The sequence below is a fragment of the Dromiciops gliroides genome, chromosome 4, assembly GCF_019393635.1.
Source record: "Dromiciops gliroides isolate mDroGli1 chromosome 4, mDroGli1.pri, whole genome shotgun sequence".
Taxonomy (NCBI): domain Eukaryota; kingdom Metazoa; phylum Chordata; class Mammalia; order Microbiotheria; family Microbiotheriidae; genus Dromiciops; species Dromiciops gliroides.
In genome coordinates this window covers 416,302,116-416,329,686 of record NC_057864.1, presented here as the reverse complement: position 1 = coordinate 416,329,686, position 27,571 = coordinate 416,302,116, and the positions used below count along the sequence as shown (strand labels likewise).

At 48.4% G+C, this 27,571-nt stretch overlaps 8 non-coding genes across 8 annotated transcripts; 3 read left to right on the top strand and 5 right to left on the bottom strand.

The window, feature by feature from the left end:
* The first annotated feature begins 2,968 nt into the window (after positions 1–2,968).
* Positions 2,969–3,040, top strand: TRNAD-GUC. The gene has a single exon. It is a non-coding gene; the product is annotated as a tRNA-Asp (tRNA).
* A 1,257-nt stretch (positions 3,041–4,297) lies between these two features.
* On the bottom strand, positions 4,298–4,380 carry TRNAL-AAG. The gene has a single exon. It is a non-coding gene; the product is annotated as a tRNA-Leu (tRNA).
* Positions 4,381–5,384: 1,004 nt separating this feature from the next.
* TRNAD-GUC lies at positions 5,385–5,456 on the bottom strand. Its single transcript has one exon. It is a non-coding gene; the product is annotated as a tRNA-Asp (tRNA).
* A 4,852-nt stretch (positions 5,457–10,308) lies between these two features.
* On the top strand, positions 10,309–10,380 carry TRNAE-UUC. Its single transcript has one exon. It is a non-coding gene; the product is annotated as a tRNA-Glu (tRNA).
* A 1,340-nt stretch (positions 10,381–11,720) lies between these two features.
* On the bottom strand, positions 11,721–11,803 carry TRNAL-AAG. The gene has a single exon. It is a non-coding gene; the product is annotated as a tRNA-Leu (tRNA).
* A 4,159-nt stretch (positions 11,804–15,962) lies between these two features.
* TRNAD-GUC lies at positions 15,963–16,034 on the bottom strand. Its single transcript has one exon. It is a non-coding gene; the product is annotated as a tRNA-Asp (tRNA).
* Positions 16,035–22,665: 6,631 nt separating this feature from the next.
* TRNAE-UUC lies at positions 22,666–22,737 on the top strand. Its single transcript has one exon. It is a non-coding gene; the product is annotated as a tRNA-Glu (tRNA).
* An 854-nt stretch (positions 22,738–23,591) lies between these two features.
* Positions 23,592–23,674, bottom strand: TRNAL-AAG. Its single transcript has one exon. It is a non-coding gene; the product is annotated as a tRNA-Leu (tRNA).
* Positions 23,675–27,571: the final 3,897 nt, after the last annotated feature.

Here is a 27,571-nt window from a genome sequence, read left to right as displayed (position 1 = left end):
CTGGGATTTAGAAGGGCTGGTTCCTATTTGGCTGTACCAGCATGGTGGTTGGCGATAGTGAAATGGGGACAGGTGGGTGTCTGACTTTACTCCCTTGTCCTTCTCCTGGGCAGACACAGGCAGACCAGGCCCTACAAGGACAGACTAACAAGGATCTCCTTAGCAAGAAGAGCTCACAATTGAAGCTATCCATTCTCTGTTATCCTCCCTCCTTCCTCATTCCTCACTTCTGCAGAAGGCCCTTCAGGAGACTAGCCACAACTTTCTCTCCTGCCTCTCACCTCCAATCCCTGCTAAGGTGCCTTCTCTTCTGATCCCTCAACTGAAATTGCTCTCATCCAGGTTAGTGAGGATGGGGGGGAAAGAGATTCCAGCCCCTCATGCTTCTGAAGCTCTCCAGGTTTGGACAATGTAGCCCCTCCTCTTGGATATTCTCTTCTCCCTCATCTTCCCTAACCTGGCTCTCTCCTCAGCTTTCCCTCCTTTCTCCATGGCTATTCCTTCCCCTCTTTAGCCTCAGGAGATACAATGATCCAGATCTATTCCCATGGGTGTCCTTCCAGGGTATCTATTCCTGGGCCCTCTTGTCTTCCAACTCTACAGACATTCACATCCCTTCCTCTCTCTGACCCCTTCAGTTCTTCCCCCGATTTCAATTACTACCACTTCTTGGCAAATGAATGAGATGTGTATATGGAGACCAATCCCACTATTGAGTTCCTATGGCACGTAACCAATGCATCTCAAATTCATCTCCCTTCTCCCAACCTCTCTTACCTTTACACTGTGTATAGGGATTTAGAGAAGAAATTTTGTAATTCCATGGACAGAGCCTTCTTCCCGGTCACCCTGCTTCCTACTCTCCACCTCACACTCAGTACTCCACCTAAGCCCTCCCTCACTTCAATCCAATTCATTACAAGTCTTGGCATCATCCCAACGTGATGGATCCCTTTGAGAACAAAGGACAGACAATGACAAGAACTCCACCCTCCCCTCTCCCTTTTAAAGTACATTCACTCAGTTTCCAAGACTTGGCCTCTTCACCTCATACCTTCCCTCACATTCATTTCCCTCCTCTCAGTTCCAAGGGTCACACACATACTTTAGGTCCTCATCACCACTCCCCTGGATTATTGGGACAGTTTCCCAATTGGCCTCTGAACTTCCAGTCTCTCCTCCCTTCTCCAATCAATTCTTGACACAGCTTGCCCAAATTTTCTTCCAAGAACCCCAGTGTGACCTTGTCACTCTCTTACCTAAGGACTTTGTTGGTAACCGGCAATGGACCAGAACCTGACTCTAAACTGAGATCATCCAGGGAGTGATGGCAAAGGATTGTTGTCCTGGCAAGCTCAGGGCACAGCTTGCATCCTGGGCCTTAGCTCTGGAAGACAGGGGGTCTCCTAATGTTTTGTCAGTAACCAACATCTTACACTTTATAACAAACCAACTCAAAATAGATAGCCAACATTGCAAAAGGGAATGTTTGTGTGTTTTTTAAAGAGTAGAACAGAAAGGAATAGGAATCAGCTGTTTTTCACATCTGTGACTAGGTGAAGAATTCTTATTCAAATAAGGAGAGAGAGGACAGGACAGGTAGAAAACCAAAGAGACAGAAATGACTAGATAACCTTTCTAATCTTTGGTAAGAATCAAGTAAAGGAGGATAAAATAAGGAAAGAAACTGCAGGTTGGGACAAATATTAGCATTGCCTCTCATCCCCTCCCCACTCTCCAGCAGGTGTGACAAAATCTAGGACTTCAAGAGACATATTCTAGTAGATATGTGGTCCAAGGACAAGAAAGACCAAATGTAAACTATTCCAAACAGATCTGGAAAAGTCTTGGGCATCTCAGATTAGAAATTCGTGAATTCAGCAGGGGAAATCTTTCTTCCCTTGAATGCCTTGGAATTCCCAGCTTCTATCAAGGCTCAAGTCATGTGCCACCTCCTATGGTGACCCTTTAACTACATCTACCCTAGTCGTTACGGCTCTTTCCTTCTTCAAATACCCCCGTGGCTATTTATAGTGCAGGTGGAATCTCTGCCCTCATGCCATTCTCCACTTACCACCCCTCACCCCGCCCCCGAAAGTCCCCACACACATTGGAAACTCCTTAAAGGCAAGGATTGGGCATTGCTGTGTATTCCCAACGCCTAGCTCAGTGCCCCGGGCATAGTCAGTGCTGCTTGAGAAACGCTTCTCCGGTGGGGTTGTACACTTCCAGGTCATAGGGTCGATGTTGCTGCTCTTGACCCAAGAACCTGTGGTGACCTCATCAGTATACTGGGGACCCGGGTGAGAAGGTCCTTCTACCAAGACCGATTCGTAGCTGCGGTCCAACTTGATACCCTGAAGGAGGCATCCGGGGGAACGGAAAACTCAAGTGACTTATCCACGGTCAAACCGCGTTTGGAATGGAGGCCGGGCTCCTAGTTTGAGGGCTGGAGGGGGCGTTAGGCGTCACGAGTAATGCAAGCCCCTGATTTGACAGGTGAGGGAACATCAGGCGGGTGAGTTGCCGAGTGCCGAATAAAATCCCACAGATACTCTTCTCTGCCAGGAAATGGGGGTCGGGGCGGTGTCCGGATCGGGAGTGGGGACCAAGTTGCGGAGTGGACCCCGTGGCGAGGGTGCAGCGTTGGGAGAGGGGAAGAGTTCTCTGAGGGGAGAGGTGAATCTTGGCAGAAGAGTGGAGGCCTGGTCCTGGGTGGGGACTGTGAGGGTAAAGCGTGAAGGAGGTGGTGGTGGAGGCGGGTCTGGTTGTGTTGGGGGTTTGCGTGGACTTGCATTTGTGCGCCTGGATGTGTCAACAGAGAAGGGAGGAGGAGAGAAAGAAGGTCCAAAAGGACTGGGGCGGAGTCTGTGCCCAGGTGTGTTCTGATTTCCCGGGGAAATCTCTGCCTGGGCGAGGTGTCTCGCATTTTTGGTGTCCAGTGCTCAAGCAAGTTTTCCGTATCGGGTCCTCGTTAGTATAGTGGTAAGTATCTCCGCCTGTCACGCGGAAGACCGGGGTTCGATTCCCCGACGAGGAGCATATACCTTTTTCTCCCGGACTCTACTTTGCTGGCTATTTTTGTCTTGCGCCTGGCCCCCCGGACACGATTCCTTCATGTGGCTCCAGGGCTGGGGCGCCCCGGCACACCGGCCCTGAGCATGCTTGGCTCCTGCCCGCAGGCCCTTTAAGGGGCCACGGGTAGAGAAGCCGCCGCTCTGGGGCCACCCAACTGGCACCGCGGGAGCAGGAAGCTAAGGCAAACGACACGATGGCGTGCGGATGGTTGTGCGGGTCATTGCCCACCTCGGAGGCCGGCTCAGCATCCTTTCGTCCTTTGCCCTATGGCAGCCTGGGCAGCGATTGGATCCTCTTGGGCTTCCAGCCTCAGCTACTGCTGCCCAGAAGGCTTTGCTCCCTGAGACTACAAGCTTCTTCGGAAGGGGAGACGGGGCGCTTTGGGGCTGAACATCAAAATAACAAAATGCTAATTGCAAAAGCAATAAAATCTTTCTAGTCCCCAGGCAAGTATTAAAGAAGTGGAAGGTGGGCGGAGAGAGAAAGGTAACTGTACACTACACTCCCTCAGCTTCCCCTCAGCCGACTCTCAAGTCCCGGACAGTATTCTCTGCAATCCACTCCTAATTTCCACACACGGGGGTGGGGGGGGGGTGGGGGGGTGGGAAGCCAAAGACTGTCATTCACTTTACCGACAAGTATTAGCTCCGAGAACCGGGAGGACACAACCAAAAACGCACCTGTCCCCAGACCAGCTCCCATTCTCGCAAAACGGAAAAGCCAAACAAACAAAAGATTTAAAGGAAAGGTCTTTTAATGTCAGGGAGAATTTGTGGAGGAGGAAGAAGATAAAGAAAAGGAAAAGTATGGTAGCAGAGCACCAGCACCAGTCACTTGGCCGAGTACCTCTCCCGAAGGACACTGAGGGTTACATTGAGAAAGATCTCTTTGGGATGTCAGGAGTGAGCTTGGGGATGTGGGAATAAGGGGCGCCAAAGAAGATGGTTGCTGTCTTTTGTAGAGGTGTAGCCCTAAAAGGCTCTGAGCTGTGATAGGAAGGCGAAGCTTGCCCAGGTCGAAGGGTCAAAGGGGGAGTCCTGGAGAGTGTTCACTCTAGCAGGAGGACTGGGGCGGAGAAGTGGCTAGAAGCCCTGATTGCCAGGCTGAAGTCGTCGTGAATAGATATACTGTAGCTTCACCTATTTTTCGCGTGGATATTCATTCACTCTGCTGGAAAGCGTCACCCGGAGTTGGACTAGGGGAAGAGGGAAAAGAAATCTGTCAGAAGTGGGATTCGAACCCACGCCTCCAGGGGAGACTGCGACCTTAACGCAGCGCCTTAGACCGCTCGGCCATCCTGACTACCACACACTATGTTCCCACCTCAACCCCAACACCATTGCCCCGAGCCAGCTCTTCCCCCTAACCCTTTAGAAGACTACAACAGCTGCTTCCCCTCGCAGGGTCCACATTGCTCTCATTGCTCTTCTAGGTTCAAGTTGCCTCGCCAGAGGCAGACGCCCTCCCAACCGACCTCTTCAGCCACAAGACCAGTCAGTCCCTTCCCTACACTCCCGCAGCCTCCAGGTGAAAGCAACCCAGCGGGAACCCACGCCTCAAAAGCTGGCCGGTTCGCTTCCTCACACCTCTTCCGCCGACAGCGTCTCTCTGTCTGGCCGACTGCACCTGTGGATGCCCATTGTCACACTTGGCCTCCAACTCTCTGAGTAGCAGACGTTGTTCTAGGACAGGCCAGAGGAGACCCTTCATTGTGAAGCTAGCCCATTCCAATATCAGGAGCTCTCCGAGTCAGTTCAGAAACAGCCTGTCCTGTTCCAAGCGAGAAGAGCTTGGTAGCTAGAGGTTCAGCCTTGGAGAACCCGGTGGCCAGCCTTCAGGGCCATTGGCCTCTTTTCCTCCTTTGAGAAAAAGAAATAAAAGATAACGTTTAAACTGAAAATGAAAAAAGAAAAAAAGAAAGAAGAAACAAACACAAAATTAACAAAACCCCACTCCCAAGTTGTAACCAAAGGTGAAAGAGATTGAAGACCAGAACATTTTGGTTTTGCCTCCTCTTTTTTGAAAGACCAAATCTGAGATCTCAGTCATAAGGTCCACAACCATCCGCACGCCATCGTGTCGTTTGCCTTAGCTTCCTGCTCCCGCGGTGCCAGTTGGGTGGCCCCAGAGCGGCGGCTTCTCTACCCGTGGCCCCTTAAAGGGCCTGCGGGCAGGAGCCAAGCATGCTCAGGGCCGGTGTGCCGGGGCGCCCCAGCCCTGGAGCCACATGAAGGAATCGTGTCCGGGGGGCCAGGCGCAAGACAAAAATAGCCAGCAAAGTAGAGTCCGGGAGAAAAAGGTATATGCTCCTCGTCGGGGAATCGAACCCCGGTCTTCCGCGTGACAGGCGGAGATACTTACCACTATACTAACGAGGACCCGATACGGAAAACTTGCTTGAGCACTGGACACCAAAAATGCGAGACACCTCGCCCAGGCAGAGATTTCCCCGGGAAATCAGAACACACCTGGGCACAGACTCCGCCCCAGTCCTTTTGGACCTTCTTTCTCTCCTCCTCCCTTCTCTGTTGACACATCCAGGCGCACAAATGCAAGTCCACGCAAACCCCCAACACAACCAGACCCGCCTCCACCACCACCTCCTTCACGCTTTACCCTCACAGTCCCCACCCAGGACCAGGCCTCCACTCTTCTGCCAAGATTCACCTCTCCCCTCAGAGAACTCTTCCCCTCTCCCAACGCTGCACCCTCGCCACGGGGTCCACTCCGCAACTTGGTCCCCACTCCCGATCCGGACACCGCCCCGACCCCCATTTCCTGGCAGAGAAGAGTATCTGTGGGATTTTATTCGGCACTCGGCAACTCACCCGCCTGATGTTCCCTCACCTGTCAAATCAGGGGCTTGCATTACTCGTGACGCCTAACGCCCCCTCCAGCCCTCAAACTAGGAGCCCGGCCTCCATTCCAAACGCGGTTTGACCGTGGATAAGTCACTTGAGTTTTCCGTTCCCCCGGATGCCTCCTTCAGGGTATCAAGTTGGACCGCAGCTACGAATCGGTCTTGGTAGAAGGACCTTCTCACCCGGGTCCCCAGTATACTGATGAGGTCACCACAGGTTCTTGGGTCAAGAGCAGCAACATCGACCCTATGACCTGGAAGTGTACAACCCCACCGGAGAAGCGTTTCTCAAGCAGCACTGACTATGCCCGGGGCACTGAGCTAGGCGTTGGGAATACACAGCAATGCCCAATCCTTGCCTTTAAGGAGTTTCCAATGTGTGTGGGGACTTTCGGGGGCGGGGTGAGGGGTGGTAAGTGGAGAATGGCATGAGGGCAGAGATTCCACCTGCACTATAAATAGCCACGGGGGTATTTGAAGAAGGAAAGAGCCGTAACGACTAGGGTAGATGTAGTTAAAGGGTCACCATAGGAGGTGGCACATGACTTGAGCCTTGATAGAAGCTAGGAATTCCAAGGCATTCAAGGGAAGAAAGATTTCCCCTGCTGAATTCACGAATTTCTAATCTGAGATGCCCAAGACTTTTCCAGATCTGTTTGGAATAGTTTACATTTGGTCTTTCTTGTCCTTGGACCACATATCTACTAGAATATGTCTCTTGAAGTCCTAGATTTTGTCACACCTGCTGGAGAGTGGGGAGGGGATGAGAGGCAATGCTAATATTTGTCCCAACCTGCAGTTTCTTTCCTTATTTTATCCTCCTTTACTTGATTCTTACCAAAGATTAGAAAGGTTATCTAGTCATTTCTGTCTCTTTGGTTTTCTACCTGTCCTGTCCTCTCTCTCCTTATTTGAATAAGAATTCTTCACCTAGTCACAGATGTGAAAAACAGCTGATTCCTATTCCTTTCTGTTCTACTCTTTAAAAAACACACAAACATTCCCTTTTGCAATGTTGGCTATCTATTTTGAGTTGGTTTGTTATAAAGTGTAAGATGTTGGTTACTGACAAAACATTAGGAGACCCCCTGTCTTCCAGAGCTAAGGCCCAGGATGCAAGCTGTGCCCTGAGCTTGCCAGGACAACAATCCTTTGCCATCACTCCCTGGATGATCTCAGTTTAGAGTCAGGTTCTGGTCCATTGCCGGTTACCAACAAAGTCCTTAGGTAAGAGAGTGACAAGGTCACACTGGGGTTCTTGGAAGAAAATTTGGGCAAGCTGTGTCAAGAATTGATTGGAGAAGGGAGGAGAGACTGGAAGTTCAGAGGCCAATTGGGAAACTGTCCCAATAATCCAGGGGAGTGGTGATGAGGACCTAAAGTATGTGTGTGACCCTTGGAACTGAGAGGAGGGAAATGAATGTGAGGGAAGGTATGAGGTGAAGAGGCCAAGTCTTGGAAACTGAGTGAATGTACTTTAAAAGGGAGAGGGGAGGGTGGAGTTCTTGTCATTGTCTGTCCTTTGTTCTCAAAGGGATCCATCACGTTGGGATGATGCCAAGACTTGTAATGAATTGGATTGAAGTGAGGGAGGGCTTAGGTGGAGTACTGAGTGTGAGGTGGAGAGTAGGAAGCAGGGTGACCGGGAAGAAGGCTCTGTCCATGGAATTACAAAATTTCTTCTCTAAATCCCTATACACAGTGTAAAGGTAAGAGAGGTTGGGAGAAGGGAGATGAATTTGAGATGCATTGGTTACGTGCCATAGGAACTCAATAGTGGGATTGGTCTCCATATACACATCTCATTCATTTGCCAAGAAGTGGTAGTAATTGAAATCGGGGGAAGAACTGAAGGGGTCAGAGAGAGGAAGGGATGTGAATGTCTGTAGAGTTGGAAGACAAGAGGGCCCAGGAATAGATACCCTGGAAGGACACCCATGGGAATAGATCTGGATCATTGTATCTCCTGAGGCTAAAGAGGGGAAGGAATAGCCATGGAGAAAGGAGGGAAAGCTGAGGAGAGAGCCAGGTTAGGGAAGATGAGGGAGAAGAGAATATCCAAGAGGAGGGGCTACATTGTCCAAACCTGGAGAGCTTCAGAAGCATGAGGGGCTGGAATCTCTTTCCCCCCCATCCTCACTAACCTGGATGAGAGCAATTTCAGTTGAGGGATCAGAAGAGAAGGCACCTTAGCAGGGATTGGAGGTGAGAGGCAGGAGAGAAAGTTGTGGCTAGTCTCCTGAAGGGCCTTCTGCAGAAGTGAGGAATGAGGAAGGAGGGAGGATAACAGAGAATGGATAGCTTCAATTGTGAGCTCTTCTTGCTAAGGAGATCCTTGTTAGTCTGTCCTTGTAGGGCCTGGTCTGCCTGTGTCTGCCCAGGAGAAGGACAAGGGAGTAAAGTCAGACACCCACCTGTCCCCATTTCACTATCGCCAACCACCATGCTGGTACAGCCAAATAGGAACCAGCCCTTCTAAATCCCAGAGCCTCCCACCAAAAGCCAATTGACTCTGTGTGTGTGTGTGTGTGTGTGTGTGTATGGAGAGAGGTGGGGGGTGAGGCCAATTTCCAGGTTGTAGGTTGGAAGGAGCTAGAATCCTCTGGCCACTGAGGTGGGAGGGACAGACTATCCTCCTAACCAAACCAAGTGGAGCAACTCTATGTTCTGGTTGTTTCTCTCCAAAAGCATTATTGCGGTTATGTGTGCCTGTGTGTTTATGGGGTGGGATCAAAGGGCATGCATGGACTACTTCCTGTCCCTCTGGACAAGCACTGGCCCTAAGGCTCTGTGGGCTCTTGGAGAGGCTCAACATCAGGAATAAAGAGCACTGTCCCTCCCTCATCTCTCTCAAAGACAGACCAGGCCTTTCAGGGACCTTCAGCAGGGAGTAATTCCTCAGTGCCTTAGAGGGTGGCTGTCTGTTTCAGATTAGGGCCTTTCATCCTCAGGGGTTTAGCTGGAATCAGTTGGAGATCTTCTTTCTAGCACTGGGTGGAATGCTGTCAGCCCCATTCTCTATCATGGATTAACTGGCAATTTCAGTCAGTCCCTCCCCCCTTCCCCAGCTCCCATTCCCTTCCTATGGTCCTGAAGCTTTGCCAGCCCCTCAGCAGGAAAAGTTAAGTGTGGTGGTGCAACCTTAGGAAAGTAGAGTTCTCAAACAAATGGCAAACCCCACTAATGATTAAATCCTAAGCCTGGTCCAAGGAGTTAGGGTAATGCAAAGGTAAAGAACTTCGAGATTTCACCTCACATCCAGCTAACTGGAAAGGATGAGGAAAGACAGGGATATTCCAAGTTGGATGGCACTGGATGGTACTCTGACTTGGTTCAATCGTTCTGAAAAGGAATTTGGAATTATACAAAGAAATCACTAAAATGTTCATTCCCTGTGATAGAGTACGCTGTTTCTAGGCATGACCTTCCATCCCATCCCTCTTGAGATCTTGGGGGGAAAAGGGAATATAGAAAACAAAATATTCGAAGCTGCAAGTTTTGCAAGTTGGCTCCTCATTCGACCGAGAACTGTCTTCAACTTCAACTTCGCAGGGGCTTACACAGTGGCTGGCACATAGTAGGTGCGTTTTTTACTTATTAGCAAAGAATCGAAAGCAAAGTTGATGTATGCCCAACAGCTGGGGAATCAGAACTGAGAAGCAACAACTCTTGGACTAGCGAAGAGGCAAGCAGGGAAGAGGATCCCGATGTAATCGAGGGAACAGCAAAGGGGTGTGCAGCGGGTCACTGTCCGCCCTATCTGCCCGGCGCTCAGTGCCCTCCCACCTAGCCCTGAAAGCTTTTTTTTTTTTTTCGGGGCAATGGGGGTTAAGTGACTTGCCCAGGATCACACAGCTAGTTAGTGTCAAGTGTCTGAGGCTGGATTTGAACTCAGGTACTCCTGAATCCAGGGCCGGTGCTTTATCCACTGTGCTATCTAGCCGCGCCCCCCCCCCCCCCGAAAGCTTTTGTTCCCCGGACAGTACGGGCAGTGAGGGCACCATCAGTGAGGGCAGCCCCTCAGGCTTTGTCCCTGGCAGGGGAGTCCTTCTCAGGGTGAAAGCACTGGGGACTCTTCAGGAGCCTACATGCTGGGAGAAGGATGTGGAGGAGGGTGTGTGAGAGTTGGGAGTGCACGGGAGAGACTAGTGGCCAAGCAGGCGTGGAGAATTAGAGGGGACGCTGAGCTAGGGGCAAGATGAGTAACGTGAATTTTAGGGTGAGGATTGCAGGCGGGACTGATCTAAGGAGATAGAATTTGTGTGGTGTGAAGGTTCGGGAGAGTGGGGAAGGTCAAGCGCGTTGGTGTGATGCGACCTTTCGCATCAATTTGGAGCTTCTAGTGACAGGGCGAAGGAGTTTCTTCGTAGTCCCTGGTGGTCTAGTGGCTAGGATTCGGCGCTTTCACTGCCGCGGCCCGGGTTCGATTCCCGGTCAGGGAACGTCTTTTAGCATCTTAGCCTCTTTCTCAGACTAATTCCCACAAGCCACAATTCCCCCACCCCACCAACCAATTGAAATTACATACACCCACACCAACCTAGGCCCTTTCACACCACCTGTCCCCAGGCAAAAGAACATTGAAAGGAATTCCGCGAATCTTGCGCCTTCCCCCCAGGAAAGTCCTGAAAGCCGAAAGGGATCCACGTTTGATTGCCCCTCAATACAGGCTGCAAACCTGGCATCCAGCCAGCCATGGGTCTCTCAACTTTCAGCGCCACCCTTTCGATTGCGCTGAGAAAATTCCCTGTTCCAAGATCTCCCTCCCTCTTGGGCATATATATTCGTTAAGAAAATCTAAGACAGACAGCTCCGCTATGCCCATAAAGACCAAAACCTTCCCACAGGCTGCTTGGCAGTCCGTGAGGGGTGATCGAGATGATGGGGAAATAAAGCCCCACGACCCATATATTGGGCTCGTGAGTCTTGGAGCAGATAAATGGTCTAAAGAAGGATTCCTAATGGCCCTTGACCCAAACAGCCACTAGGAGGAATCCAGAGAAAGAAGGCAAGAAGAGTTGTACGAACGGATTCACAGTGAGTGCAGCAGAATCGGAATAGGTAAAGCGAGGACGAGACTAGGAAAGTGTCAGTGGCAAGAACCCGAAAATGTCATTCATTTTAAAGACTGGTCTTAACATCGAGAAGAACAAAGAAACGGGCAGGACACAACCAACGCACCTGCCCCCACTGCAGCTCCGACTTAACTCAACAGTTACTGGGTTGAGTAACACAAAAGAGTCCCTCTTCTGTAGTACCCTTGTTGGGGGTGGGGGGGGAGGGTTGAGAATGACAGATCTCCTTGGAAAGTTATGGGGGAGCCTTCAGCAGCTTATCTGCAATCTGGCATTGCTCCACTTCCCAGAACGCCTTTGCAGGTCATCCGGGGATCGGAGAATAGTGGTCCCTGGGGGTGATAGGGGGTGGCCAGAAAGAACAAGGCTGCCTGGCATTACAGAAGAGCAGGTTTGTATGGGTGTAGGTGTCCCGCAGAGTCGAAGGAAAAAGGGGTGGAGGGGTTGTAAGGCTAGAACCGAGAAGGATCCTAGTACCCAAGCTGCAGTGGGCATGAACTTCCGTACTTCCTATACTTCCGTATAGCCCACCTTTGGATATGGTTGTCTTATGTTGATACGCAGCACTCCCTCACTCAAATCCAATTCAGTGCAAGTCATGATATCACCCTAATGTCACGGTCCTCTTCATGAAGAAAGGACAAACAATAAATAACAGGAAGAGCGAGTTGAGCCAGGCACGATGAAGGAAGGAAGGAAAAGAAATCTATCAGAAGTGGGATTCGAACCCACGCCTCCAGGGGAAACTGCAACCTTAACGCAGCGCCTTAGACCACTCGGCCATCCTAACCACCATACCCACTTCTCCACCTTCACTTTCATCACCCTCACCTCAAACCAGTTCTTTCCCCCTAACACCTTGGAAGATTACAGTAGCTTCTTCCTTTCCTTGGGTCCACATTCTACTCATTGCTCTCCTCATTTCAAGAAGTTGCCTCACCAGAGGCAGAAGCCCTGCCTACCAACCTCTTCAGGCACAGGACCAGTCCCTTCAGTACACTCCTGCCTCTAGGTGAAAACAACCAAGCAGGAACTCACGCCCCCAAAACTGGATCGTCCGCTTCCACACACCTCTCCTGGAGACAGCATCTCTCTGTCTGGCCGACTGAACAAGTACCCGGCGGCCTGCTTTCGGGGCCGTTGTCTTCTCCTCAGGGAGAAGGTGGGGGTGGGCGCAAGCCAAGGGGAAAAGCAAACCCAGCCGAGTTTCTGGGGACAGGCGCTAGGCTGGACATCTTCATTTGGCACCAGGGAATGCCTTTGGGGCTATTAGAAGGGGGCAGAAAAGGTAGTTTGAATAGGACTGGCGGGGAACACTTTCTGTTCCGGGGTGATGAGTGCAGTAAAGAAGACCTTGGCTACGTGGGGAGATTTTTGAGGGGCAGAGGTTTGCAGGAGGGATGCTTTGGGCAGAAGTCAAAGTGAGAGAACCTCAGGCAAGATATGGAGGCCACAATGAACACTATGATTTGTGGAAATAAGAAGGCTGGACTGTCACCAAGGCAATCATGAGGACTCCCTATCAAGCATGGCTAAAGTGAAGAATCACTGTGGGCATCCAGACCTTGCTGGACCTGTTCTGGTCCCAGAAATGGAGGCTGACAGGGAGGAAATATTAGAAAGACCAACACTGTGGTCCCCTAGAGTTAATAGAATTTGTCCACTCCTGGCTCTCAACCCTGGGTATCTTGGGAAGGCAGTCCCTAGGCAGTCATGCCAAGGAGTCCAGAAACCCAAAAGCCACCCTGAGAGATGGCCACTCAGTGGCTAAGCAGAAGGCCTAGGTAGAAGAAGCACAAAAGGAAATGGAGGATCTGCCTCCTTTATTTACCTCCATTCACTCACTCACTCATTCATTCATTCATTTCCGAATTGACTCAGGAGACTGAAGGTTCCAGGGCCTTAATGTAGTTTTCCAGGCTTCCTGAGGTACTTGGTTTTTCCAGAGACTGGACAGTTCCCACTACAGACTATTGCCCTGAAGCTCAAAATTTGAGTTCAGATGAATCAAGACTGTACCCTTGCTGAATATCATTCCTGGCTTGAATATCCTTCCTCTCTTAGGGCCAAATAAACCTTTTATCAGTTGATATGTGGATCAAGAACCTCATTTGACCAGAAACCTCGGTGGTACCAGCCCATCCTGAGCAAGGCTAGACAAATACCATCTTTTCCTAACCCAGACCCTTTCCCCACCCACCACAGACCTCCACCAGCCGCAGCACCCAGTGAACCCCTATCTCCCAAATCAGTCTGACACCTTGACCTTCCTTTCATGGAAATTCAATAGTCTGTCTTTTCACAGGATTAGCATAGGCTATCCTCTAAGGCAGAAACATACTGCTTTCTTTCCTCTACCTCAGATCCCAGATGCCACACAATGACCCAGGTCATGTGACACTACTGATGGGGAGTTTCTGAAACTTTCCCTAGTTGTTGGTGCTCCTTCCTTTCTCAAACACTCTCTCTTTACAGCCTGAATCTCTACCCACTGCATGGCCTCACCACACGCAGGGCTTGCAGTAGAAACACTTCCAACTCAACAGGCTAGCAAAAAGGGAAAAGGAATAGGGAGAACATGTGGTCAGTAGGAGGGCAATTTGGAAGGGGAAGTAGTTGGAAACAGCCTTGAATGTATGAAACTTTGTTGAAAAAGCAGGCAGCATGAAATGGAGATGGATGCTTTCATATATAATCCTACTGTTGTTTGCGGGCGTGCATGTGAAGTTGTGAATGTTTTATTGTTTATGTTCAGAATTTAAACGAAGTTTAATTTCTTTTCTTTTTTCTTTTTTTTTTTAGTGAGGCAATTGGGGTTAAGTGACTTGCCTAGGGTCACACAGCTAGTAAGTGTTAGGTGTCTGAGGCTGGATTTGAACTGAGGTACTCCTGACTCCAGGGCCGGTGCTCTATCCACTGTGCCACCTAGCTGCCCTGAAGTTTAATTTTTAAAAGAGTAATCTCCTTCTTTGAGAAAAAGAAATAAAAGATAACATTTAAACTGAAAATGAAAAAAGAAAAGAAAAAAGAAACAAACACAAAATTAACAAAACCCCACTCCCAAGTTGTAACCAAAGGTGAAAGAGATTGAAGACCAGAACATTTTGGTTTTGCCTCCTCTTTTTTGAAAAACTAAGTCTGGGGGGCAGCTAGGTGGCACAGTGGAGCACCGGCCCTGGAGTCAGGAGTACCTGGGTTCAAATCCGGCCTCAGACACTTAACACTTACTAGCTGTGTGACCCTGGGCAAGTCACTTAACCCCAATTGCCTCACTAAAAAAAAAAAAGAAAAACTAAGTCTGGGATGTCAGTCATAAGGTCTATGAGGTGGATGATGCCAATGGTTGCAGTTCAAGTGGGTCTTCTAATGTGAGCTATTGTTCTTGACCAAGATTAGCACTAAGAATATCAGAGTTACAGCAGAAATGATGACACCTCTGTCACAGTCACTGATACTTAGAGTCAGAGTTAGAATACTTGGGAATAAGATAGCAAAGAGACCATTAGTCCCTTACCTGCAAACAACCTGCCGGTGAAGATCCCTAAGAGTTGACCTCTAGAAAGACCCCCTGTGGGTCTTACTGGGCATTCGTTTAGAGGAATAATAACATATCTCTGTCCTATCAGAAGACTCTTTTGAAATGTTCCACCCTTCTTTTCACTCAAGTTGTCTGAGCACTCTCCCTCACCTCCACTGAGGAAATCGGGATTGCCATCAAATCATTGAAGGGAATTCTCTTTCTTCCAAGATAATAAAGATTCTGCAAAGATATTTAGTGACAACTTAGTGAACCTTCCCGTGAAGGGAAAGGCAGGGAATAAGCATTGACTAAGTGCTTATTATGTATGTGCCAGGCACTGTGGTAACTTATAAATATCTTCTTTTGTGTGCACGACAATTCTTGGACCTAGTTATTATCTCAGTTTTACAGATAAGGAAATTAAGGCCGTGACTTGCACAGGTTCACACACTGGATTTTAATTCAGGTGTGCTTTACTCTAGGTCCAGCGCTAAGGCTCTTTTGCAAGCTAGATAAAGAAAAAGGAGAGTAAAAGGCGGGATGCACTAAGGAAAGGAGGGGAAAAAAGGAGTGGGAACTTGTCCTGTCATACAGTTGGATTGTGGAAGAAGAGTATAGTGGAATAAGGATCGGGGTGAGGGAAAGGAGTCTATATTAGATAATCCTTACTCGGATCCGAAAGAGACAAACGAAGTTTGAATATACACCCAAGAGTTGAGTGCAGACCCAAGAGGAAAACAGCTAAGGAGAGCAGCTGAGGCTAGGTTAAGAAGGAAGATTATGCAGTGGAGGGAATAGCAAAAGCAATAACATCTTCCTATTCCTGTGGCAGGTATTAAGGGAGTGGGAGGTGGGCGGAGAGAGAAAGGTAGCCTTAGGCTACACTCGATGTCCCCTCGCTCAGCTTCCCCTCTGCCAACTCTCAAGTCCCCGACACCGCTCTCTGCAGTCCATTCCTAACTTGCACACGAAGTCCGCAACCATCCTCTCGCCCCCAGGCTGGGGAAGAGGCACGGCTGCTGTCGGCCTTTCCGGAGGAAGCTTGTAGTCTCAGGGAGCAAAGCCTTCTGGGCAGCAGTAGCTGAGGCTGGAAGCCCAAGAGGATCCAATCGCTGCCCAGGCTGCCATAGGGCAAAGGACGAAAGGATGCTGAGCCGGCCTCCGAGGTGGGCAATGACCCGCACAACCATCCGCACGCCATCGTGTCGTTTGCCTTAGCTTCCTGCTCCCGCGGTGCCAGTTGGGTGGCCTCAGAGCGGCGGCTTCTCTGCACTATGTCCCCCAAAAGCGCCTGCGGGCAGGAGCCAAGCATGCTCAGGGCCGGTGTGCCGGGGCGCCCCAGCCCTGGAGCCACATGAAGGAATCGTGTCCGGGGGGGCCAGGCGCAAGACAAAAATAGCCAGCAGAGTCCGGGAGAAAAAGGCGTATGCTCCTCGTCGGGGAATCGAACCCCGGTCTTCCGCGTGACAGGCGGAGATACTCACCACTATACTAACGAGGACCCGATACAGAAAACTTGCTTGAGCACTGGACACCAGAAAAGCCAGCCATCTCGTCCAGGCAGAGACACCTCCCCTGGAAATCAGAACACACCTGGGCACAGCCTCCGCCCCGGTCCTTTTGGACCTTCTTCCTCTCCTCCTCCCTTCTCTGCTGACACATCCAGGCGCACAAACGCAATTCCACGCAAACCCCCAACACAACCAGACCCGCCTCCACCACCACCTCCTTCACGCTTTACCCTCACAGTCCCTACCCAGGACCAGGCCTCCACTCTTCTGCCAAGATTCACCTCTCTCCTCAGAGAACTCTTCCCCCCTCCCAACAGCGAGAATCAGAGTGCCACCCCCCCTCCCCCCCCCCCCCCCCCCCCCGCTGAGAAAGACATTGTGAGAACCAGGGCAGCGCCACCTTGAGGAGAAAGCATGTGACTAGCTTCCAGAAGTTACATATATTCATAGAACCACCTGTAAGTCATGTCAATCAATGCTACCAGCCAATTGGCTTGGAGCTGTGTGTGGAGACCGCAACCTGGCGGTCTCGCAGGGAGGTTCTGCTGGAGGAGAACCGGGATCCTTCTTTCGGTTGGAGATCGGTAGCAGGAGCAGGTGCATGGAGCTAGGTTCTTTCTTTCTGAACTCCACTTGTTCTTCCTCTCTCGTTTGCTAACTTCTAAATACGTTAATAAATGCCCAAAGACTGGTGCTATAAGCTTCTAATTTAAGGCGACCACACATTTAGATTTTACACATCACAGCAATTAGATTTTAGACACCACACAACCCTGTACCCTCGCCCCGTCCACTCCGCAACTTCGTCCCTACTCCCTATCCCGACACCGCCCCGACCCCCCACTTCCTGGCAGAGAAGATTATCTTTGGAACTTTATTCCGCACTCTGCAACTCACCCGCCTGAAGTTCCCTCACCTGTCAAATCAGGGGCTTGCATTACTCGTGAGGCCTAACGCCGCCTCTAGCCCCTAAACTAGGAGCCAGGTTTCCAAACGCGGTTTGACCGTGGATAAGTCCCTTGAGTTTTCCGTTCCCCCGGATGCCTCCTTCAGGGTATCAAGTTGGACCGCAACTGCCAATCGATCTTAGTAAGAAGACCTCACCGGGGTCCCCAGTATACTGATGTGGTCACCAAAGGCTCTTGGGTAAAGAGAAGCAACATCGTCCCCATGATCTGGAAGTGTACAACCCCAGAGGAGAAGCGTTTCTCAAGCAACTCTGACTATGCCTGGGGCACTGAGCTAGGCCTTGAGAATACAAACCCAGATCCAACCCCAATCCTTGCTTTCGAGGAGTTTCTAATTAGGATGGTAATGGTGAATGGTATGGGGGCAGAGATTCCACCTTCAAACAGATATATAGCTACGGCAGTATTTGAAGAATGGTAAGAGCAGTAACAACGAGGGTAGATGTAGTTAAAGGGTCACCGTAGGAGGTGGCAGATGACTTGATCCTTGATGGAAGCTGAGAATTCCAAGAGGTAAAGAAAAAGATTTCCGCTGCTGAATCCACTAATATCTGCTCTGAGATGCCCAAGACATTTCCTGATCTGTTTGGAGCAATTTACATTTATTTGACTTTTCTTCTTCAGAAAGTTCCTGTTCCTGTTCTTGGACAAGGTATCTACTAGAGTATGGCTCTTGAAGTCTAGACTTTGTCAGTACCTCACACATGCTGGACATCACACTGGGAGGGTAGAGCGGTTATGAAGGGGATGCTAATATCTGTCCCCGCCTGCAGTTTCTTTATTTTATCCTCCTTGATTTGATTTATGCCAAAGATCACAAAGGTTATGTCGTAATTTCTGTTTCTTTGGGTTTTTTACCTCTCCTGTGCTCTCTCTCCCTTATTCTCCACCTATCCACAACTGTGAAAAGTAACTGATTCCCATTTCTTTCTATTTTATTTTTTTTAAGTATTTTATTATTTTCCAGTTACTTTTAAGGATAATTTTCAATATTTGTTTTCACAGGATTTGTAGAAGAATAAGAGCACCAGGGAAAAACCTCAAAAAGGAAGGAAAAAACAGTCCAAAAGTAGAAACAGTATGGTTCAATCTGCATTCATAATTCACAGTTCTTTTTTCTGGATGTTGAGAACATTTTCTATCATGAGTTCTTTGAAACTGTTTTGGATCGTTGCACTGCTGAGAAGAGCCAAGTCTATCCCCATTGTTCATCACACAATGTTGCTATTACTGTGTATAATGTTCTCCTGATTCTGCTCCTCTCAGTCAACATCAGTTCGTCTAAGTCCTTCCAGGTTTCTCTGAACTCCTCCTGCTCGTCGTTTCTTACAGCACAATAGTATTCCATTACATTCATATACCACAACTTGTGTAGCCATTCCCCTACTTATGGGCATCCCCTCACTTCCCAATTCTTTGCCACCACAAAGAGAGCTGCTATAAATATTTATGTACGTGTGAGTCCTTTTCCCTTTTCTATGGTCTCTTTGGGATACAGACCTAGTAGTGGTACCACTGGGTCAAAGGATATGAACAGTCCTATGGCCCTTTGGACACAGTTCCAAATCTATTCTAATTTTTAAAAAATAATATTCCCGGGGGTGGTTAGGTGGCACAATGGATAAAACACCAACCCTGGATTCAGTAGGAACTGAGTTCCAATCCGACCTCAGACACTTGACACTTATTGTGACCCTGGGCAAGTCACTTAACCCTCATTGCCCCAGAAAATAAACAAACAAACAAAAAATAACATTTCCTTCTGCAACATTGGGTGTTACATAATAAGGTGTAAGGTGTAGTTTACCAACAAGGTCCTTGGGTAAGAGAGTGACATGGTCACACTGTGCTCTTGGAAGAGCATTTTGGAAAGGTGTGTCAAGAATTGATTGGAGGGGCAGCTAGGTGGCAAAGTGGATAGATCACCAGCCCTGGAGTCAGGAGGACCTGAGTTCAAATCTGGCCTCAGACACTTAACACTTACTAGCTGTGTGACCCTAGGCAAGTCACTTAACCCCAATTACCTCACAAAAAAAAAGAAAGAAAAAAAAAAGAATTGATTGGAGAGGGGAGGACAGACTGTAAGTTCAGAGACCAATTGGGAAACTGTTTCAATAACCCAAGGTAGTGGTGATGGGCACCTAAAGTAGGTCTGTGTCCCTTGGAATTGAGAGGGGAAGAGGGAGTTGAATGTGAGGGAAAGTGTGGAGGTAAAGAGGTCAGGATTTGGAAACTCAGAGATGTGGTTTGAGAGGAAGAGGTGAGGGTGGAGTTGTTGTTTGTACTTCATTCTTTTTTGTTTGTTTTGTTTTGTTTCTGTTTTTCATTCTTTTTCTTTTTTGTTTTTTTGTGGTGCAATTGGGGTTAAGTGACTTGCCCAGGGTCACACAGCTAGTAAGTGTTAAGTGTCTGAGGCTGGATTTGAACTTAGGTCCTCCTGAATTCAGGGCCGGTGCTTTATCCACTGCGCCACCTAGCTGCCCTTCTCCTTCATTCTTGAAGGGAACTGTGACATCGGGGTGATATCATGACTTGCAGTGAATTATATTGAAGTGAGGGAGGGCTTAGGTGGAGTATGTGAGGTGGGGAGTAGGAAGCAGGGTGACTGGGAAGATGGTTGTATCCTTCTTAGAATTACAAAATTTCCTCTTCCCCAAACCCCTACATACAGCGGAAAGGTGGGAGGGGGTTGGGAGATGGGAGGTAAGCTTCATTTTATAGCTGGTAAATTTGAGATGCATTGGTTATGTGCCATAGGAACTCAATAGTGGGATTGGTCTCCATATACACATCTCATTTATTTGCCTAGAGGTGGTAGTATTTGAAACCAGGGGAAAAACTGAAGGGATCAGAGAGAGGATGGTATGTGAATGTCTGTAGAGTTGGAAGTCAAGAGGGTCCAGGAATAGATACCCTGGAAGGACACCCATGGGAATGGATCTGGATCATTGTATCTCCTGAGGCTAAAGAGGGGAAGGAATAGCCATGGAGAAAGGAGGGAAAGCTGAGGAGAGAGCCAGGTTAGGGAAGATGAGGGAGAAGAGAATATCCAAGAGGAGGGGCTACATTGTCCAAACCTGGAGAGCTTCAGAAGCATGAGGGGCTGGAATCTCTTCCCCCCCCCCATCCTCACTAACCTGGATGAGAGCAATTTCAGTTGAGGGATCAGAAGAGAAGAGAAGGCACCTTAGCAGGGGTTGGAGGTGAGAGGCAGGAGAGAAAGTTGTGGCTAGTCTCCTAAAGGGCCTTCTCTAGGAGATTCCCTGCAGAAGTGAGGAATGAGGGAGGATAACAGAGAATGGATAGCTTCCATTGTGAACTCATGTTGCTAACAAGTTTCTTGCTTATCTATCTCTGTAGGGCTTGGTCTGTTCATCTATAAGAAGGAATATAGAGGAAAGTCAGACACTCATCTGTCCCCACTCCCCTAGCACTAGCATGATGGCCCACCCAAGCAGGGACCACCCCCTTTGAACCTTGGAGCTTACCTCTGTTAAGGACTAAAATTCTAGCTAATGAGAACTACAAAATTTACTGAGAACTGATTCCCCACCCAGTCCCCTCTTTCCCAGGCAGGTGAATTGTCTGGGGCTGACTGTCTTTGTCATTTCCAGACTCTTGATGGACTTATGGACCTTCCCCCAAGCAACTTATCCCCTCCCAATGTTCCCCACCTTACTCCCTGGACTTTATGTTATTATGTAAAAAGGGTCCACCTACATTAAGGAGTTTCTATTCAGTTAGTAATGCCTATACTTAAATTAGGAGCTGTTCTATTATTTCTTTTGTCAAAGGTTCATTTACATTAATTAGCTATATGTCACTCTGGAGCAATCTTTTGGTTCCCTTTTGTTCTGTTACCCCATTAAAAACCCTGTCCTCTGTTCCCATCTTTGGGTATTCCTAGCTTCCGAGCTTTGCGATACCATGAGCTATAGTTCCTCTGCCCGATTAAAGACCTTATTTCTCCTATATTGATTGTTTCCTTGATTTCCAGGTTAACACTAGTCTGTCTAAAATATCCAATGAGTGGCCGCCAATAAATTATAAGCTTTAGCAAGAGTTAGGCTTTTAAGCATTTATTAAGGAGAATAAGAATTTGGTAAAGAGAGAGAGAGAGAAAGGCCTACATTCATCTATCTATTAAAGGGAGAATACATTTCTAGCTCCACTCTCCACCAGAGTCCAAAGGAAAGAAAGAGACAGAGCGCAGAGCTCCCCCTTCCTTCTCCCACCAGCAAACGTCACTTCCTGAAGCCAAAGAAAAGACACATGGTCATGCCCTCTGAGGCATTCTCCTCATGGTGGAACTTTCCTATGGTAAGTCTCCAGTAGGTGGCATCATTCCAATCATTACACCTCTAAGGGGTTGATGGGGGTGGGTGGGAGGGGCAGTCTAGTTTCCTATCCAAACCAGTTAGAGCAACCCCATATTCAGGTATTTTCACTCCAAAAGCATTCCTCTGTGTCTGTGCTTTGTGAGCCTGCCTGCTTGTATGAGGATATGGCCAAAGGGCACGCGTAAACAGCTGTTACTCTGCATAAGCATCCACTGTGATGCTCTGCCTGGTCTAGGGAAATATCAGCAACAAAAACAAAGAGGCCTATTTCTCCCTCTTCCTTCTCAAGGATAGACAGACCAGACCCTTTAGGGACCTCTAGCAGGGAGGAACTAGGAGAATTCTTCAGGGATGCCCCAATGCCTTAGAGGGTGACTCTTCCGGCTTTCATTGCTCCAGGTGGGGGCTGCCCATCCAGAGGGCTTTAGGTAGTTACTCTCTATATCTAGGCGAAGGAGGGCTGAGGCCCCACTCTCTACTGTTCATTAGCTGGCACCTCCAGGAAGCCACCCCCTCCCCATTCCCTTCCTAAGAACCTAGAGCTTTGTGAATCCTAAGCATGAAAGATTAAAGGTAGTTCTCAAAAATGTTTTAAATAAGAAAGACAAACTTTATTAGCGAGCAAATAAAACATTCTCCAAGGAGTTATATGGGTAATGCAAAGACAAACAACTCTGAGGTTTCACTTCACATCCAACCATCTGGCAAGCATAAGAAAAGAGGGGAATACTCTAAAGCGATAGTGTTATGGAAAGAATGGTTCTGGATTGCACTGTTAGTGATGCTCTGACTTCATCCAATCATTCTGAAAAGGGATTTGGAATTATTGAAAGAAACCTCTAAATACCTATTTCCTTTGATTTGGAGTATTCCATTCCTAGGCATCACCCCTTAAGCCTATTGAGATCACTTGCAAAAGAGGAGAGTTAAATAAAGCAAAATATTCCGCTCTACAAGTTGTGCGGCTTTTTTCGCCTCCTCAAGCAAAGGCCGAAAGTACTAGTGACTCTTTCGGAGCCTAGAAGCTAGAAGGGTGTGGGAGAAGGTGTGGGAGAGTTGAGAGTGAATTGAAGAGAGTGGTGACTGAGCATGTGTAGGCAGTAGAGGGGACGCTGAGCTAGGGGCGAGGTGAATACATGACTTGGCCTGTAGGGTGAGGATTGCAGGCGAGACTGATCTAAGGAGATAGAATTTGTTTGAATTGTGAAGTTTGGGGAAAGGGGGTGTAGAAAAAGTCAAAGACTATCGGTATAATGCAACCTTTCGCACCAATTTAGCAACTAGTGACAAGGCGAAGACTTCGTTATTCGTGATCCCTGGTGGTCTAGTGGCTAGGATTCGGCGCTTTCACCGCCGCGGCCCGGGTTCGATTCCCGGTCAGGGAATACTTTTACTTACTTCCATTCGCTGGCCATTCCCACAATTGACAGTTCCCCACTCCACCAGCCAACTGAAATGATATTCACCCACACCAGCCTACAAACGGCGGGTTGACGTGACGTGAAAACAAAGACAGTGCGTTTCATGACCATCCATTGGGCAGAGCCTCGGATGGTGGTCTAAGGAAGGATTCCTAATGGCCCCCGGATCAAATGACCAGTAGGAGGAATCCAGAAAAAGAAGGGAAGAGTTATACGAACACAGTGAATTCAACAGAAGCATTAGACGTGACAAGGACCAAAAAAGGAAGCCAAAGACTCTTTCATTCACTTTACGGAATACTCTTAGCTCCAAAAACCGGGAGGACACACACACACTCACACAGAAAGTGAAACACCAGAAGATTTAAAGGAAAGGTCTGTATAATGTCGGGGAGGAGTTGGAGAGGAGAAAGGTAAAGAAAAGGAAAAGTATGGTAGCATAGCACCAGCACTAGTCACTTTGCCGAGTACTTCTCCTGAGGGCTTAAATTGAGAAATTTAAGGAGTGAGTTTGGGGTTGTGGGAATAAGGGGCGCCAAAGAAGATGGTTGCTGTCCTTGGTAGAGGTGTAGCTCTAAAAGGCTCTGAGCTGGGATTAGAAGGCAAAGTTTGCCCAGGCCGAAAGGCCAAAGTGAGAGGCTATCATGAAAGGGCCTGGAGAGTGTTCACGGTGGAAGAAGAACTAGGACCTAGAAGGGGATGGGTCCCCTGATTCCCAGGCTAAAGTGGTCAGGAATATTACTGTACTTTGGCTTCCCCTACTTCACGTGATAATCACTCTGATCAGGTTGAACTAGGCGAAGAGGGAAAAAGAAATCTGTCAGAAGTGGGATTCGAACCCACGCCTCCAGGGGAGACTGCGACCTTAACGCAGCGCCTTAGACCGCTCGGCCATCCTGACTACCACACGTAGTGCCACGCCCTCAACCACAACACCATCGCCTCTAGTCCACTCTTCCCCCTAAAGACTGGAGCAGCTGCTTCCCCTAACAGGGTCCACATTCCCCTCACTGTTCTCCTAAGTTCAAGTTGCCTCACCAGCGGCAGACGCCCTCCCGACCGACTTCTTCAGCCACAAGACCAGTCCCTTCCCTATATTCCCGCAGCCTCCAGGTGAAAGCAACCCAGCGGGAACGCACGCCTCAAAAACCGGCACTTCCGCTTCCACACACCTCTCCTGCCGACAGCGTCCCTCTGTCTGGCAGTCTGGTCGATTGGACCTGTGGATGCCCATCGCCACACCTGGCCTCCAACTCTCTGAGTAGCAGACATTGTTCTAGGGCAGGCCAGAGGAGACCCTTCATTGTGAAGTCAGCCCATTCCAATATCAGGAGCTCTCCGAGTCAGTTCAGAAACAGCCTGTCCTATTCCAAGCACCAAGGAATGACTGGGGCCGTTAGAAGGGGACAGGAGAGCCAGTTTGAGTAGAACTGGAGGGGAACACTTTCTGGTCCCGGATGATGACTGTAAGAAAGGAGACCTGGGCTACATGGGGAGATTTCGGAGAGGCAGAGGTTTGCAGGAGGGATGCTTTGGGCGGCACGGCACAGCCCTAGCCAAGGTACCGAGCCCTTAATAAACACTATGATTTGTGGAGATAGGGAGGCCAGGTCTGTCTGTCACGAAGGATGTTATCAGAGTTTCGTGAGCAGCTAGGTGGCGAAGTGGATAAAGCATTGGCCTTGAAATTGGGAGGACCTGAGTACAAATCTCAGACACAACCCCAATTGCCTTAAACATTCGGTGCCATCTCCAGTCGTCCTGATGTATACCTTGCCACCGCACCCAGATGGCTCTGGAAGAGAGAGTGAGGCCGGTGACCTTCCGTAGCCCTCCCTCACTTAAATCCAATACAGTGGAAGTCATGACGTCACCCCTATGTCATGGTTCTCTTCCAGACTGAAGGACAAACAACAACATCAGAGCTTCATACCATCGTATCAAAAGTGAAGAAAATCAAATGGGCACCCAGACCTTTCTGGAGCTGCTCTGGTCTACCAAATGCAGGCTGACCAGGAGGTCTACTTACTGGGATTTGTCCACCCCAGCCATCAACACTGGCTTTTGAGAAGACAGGCCTAAGCAACCATACCATCTTTCTCCTAGTCCCAAGAGCTGTCTACACCCTAAGTATTGGCCACTGAAGTGTAGGAGGGGGAGCTCAGGATAAAAAAAAATGGAGGATAAAGGGTGATACCATAGGTAAATTAGAAAAGGAAGGAATAGTTTGTTTGTCAGATCTATGGAGAGGGGAAGATTTTAAGACCAAAGAAGAGATAGAGAACATTATGAAATGCAAAATGGATCGTTTTGATTGCATTAAATTTAAAAGGTTTTGCACAAACAAAACCAATGCAAACAACATTAGAAGGAAAGCAGAAAGCTGGGGAACAATTTTTATAGCCAGTGTTTCTGATAAAGGCCTCATATCTAAAATAAATTGAGAACTGAATCAAATATATAAGAATACAAGCCATCCCCAATTGAGAAATGGTCAAAGGATATGAACAGGCAGTTTCCAGATGAAGAAATTAAAGCTGTGGCTATATGAAAAAATGTTCTCAATCACTGCTGATTAAAGAAATGCAAATTAAAACTATTCTGAAGTACCACCTCACACCAATCCAACTGGCGAATATGACCAAAAAAAGGAAAATTATAAATGTTGGAAATGTAAAAAAAAATGGAATACTAATGCACTGTTGGTGGACTGATCCAACCATTCTGGAGAGCAATTTGGAACCATATCCAAAAGGCTATAAAACTGTGCATATTTATATTTATATTTATAGTTGCTCTTTTTGTGGTGACAAAGAATTGGAAGTTGAGGGGATGCCCATCAATTGGGGAATGGCTAAACAAGTTGTGGTATATTAATGTAATATTAATGTAATGGACTATTATTGTGCTGCAAGAAATGATAAGCAGGTGGATTTCAGAAAAACCTGTAAAGACTTATGTGAAATGATGCTGAGTGAATTGAGCAGAACCAAGAAAACATTGTACACAGTACGGACAACATTGTGTGATGATCAAGTGTGATAGACTTAGCTCTTCTCAGCAATACATGATTGTAATGTATAACCTATATCAGATTGCTTGCTGGCTTTGGGAGGGGGGAAGGGAAGGAGGGGAGAAGAAAAATTTGGAACTCAAAATCTTACAAAAGTGAATGTTGAAAACTATCTTTACATGTAATTGGGGGGAAAATACAGTTTTGGGGAAAAAAAAAGAAATGGAGTAGGGGTAGCTAGGTGGCACAGTGGATAGAGGACTGGCCTTAGGGTCAGGAGGACCTGAGTTCAAATCTGGCTTCAGACACTTAACACTTCACACTTGATACTTACTAGCTGTGTGACCCTGGGCAAGTCACTTAACCTCAATTGCCTAAAGAGAAATGGAGGATTGAATCGATTTATCTATCATAATTCATGCATGCATTCATTCACTTTTGAATTAATTTAGGAGTCTCAAGGCTCCAGGTCTCTGTGTAACTTCCCGGTTTGCTGAGAAGCTATGTGGCTTAAGAAGGCCTATTGTCCTGAAGCTGAATAGCTGAACTCAGTTGATTTGAAACTCTCTCTGAATTGCCTTCTTCCAGTTGGAGTTGAATAAAACCCTTTTTTGTTTACTGCCTGCCCGCAATCAAGTGGAACGGAGAAAGAAGGTCCAAAGGGACAGAGGTAAAGCCTAGAGAAAGACAGGCCAGGACTTGGAGAGGACACTTTTCTGCCTAGGTTAGGTGTGTATATACGAATTGTGCAACAGGTAAGGAATAAATGGGTCCCGAGTCCTTTTGTGTGTGTGTGAGCGTGTGAGGCAATTGGGGTTAAGTGACTTGCCCAGGGTCACACAGCTAGTAAGTATCAAGCGTCTGAGGCCGGATTTGAACTCAGGTCCTCCTGAATCCAGGGCCGGTGCTCTATCCACAGCTCTATCCACCCGAGGGGCATCTAGGTGGCGCAGTGGATAAAGCACCAGACGCTTGATACTTACTAGCTGTGTGACCCTGGGCAAGTCACTTAACCCCAATTGCCTCACCAAAAAAAAAAAAAAAGTAATGTGATATCTTCGTCTGTCACAAAGCAACCCTGGGTCAGATTCCCCAGCGGGCAGCGTAGCTTTCATCTCTTTTAAAACTTTACTTGTGGTTAGTTTTTCTCCTTGCTTAACACCTGGGAAGCAATGCAGAGTTCCTTCACTCCAGCTGATCCCTGGGACCCGGCCGCCTCAGCAGCCTAGGAACGGAAAGGGAGAGCTGCCCTGAAGTTGTTTAGCTCTTGCTTCCGGGGTCTTCGGAGACCATAGGACCGGTTAATAGCACCTTCTAGGCCATCCCAAAGGAGCGGAAGGAAAAAAGATACGCAGGCGAGGGAGGGGACTGCTCTGGCCTGTGCCTCAGGCAGGTCTGTGTGCAGCGGGTCACTGTCCGCGGTGTTGGCCCGGCCCTCGGCGCGCTCTGGTTCTGCACTTCGCTCTGATGGCCAGGCAGCCCGGAAAACAAGTGGACCGCTCGGGCAAACTTTTTTTTGTTTGTTTCTTTGCGGGGCAATGGAGGGTTAAGTAACTTGCCCAGGGTCGCACAACTAGCATCAAATGTCTGAGGCCGAATTTGAACTCAGGTACTCCTGAATCCAGGGCCGGTGCTTTATCCATGCACCACCTAGCTGCCCCTTAGGGGGGGCTTTTAATGACTAATTTCCCTAATTGGTTTTTTTTTTTTTGCGGGGCAATGGGGGTTAAGTGACTTGCCCAAGGTCACACAGCTAGTAAGTGTCTGAGGCCGGATTTGAACTCA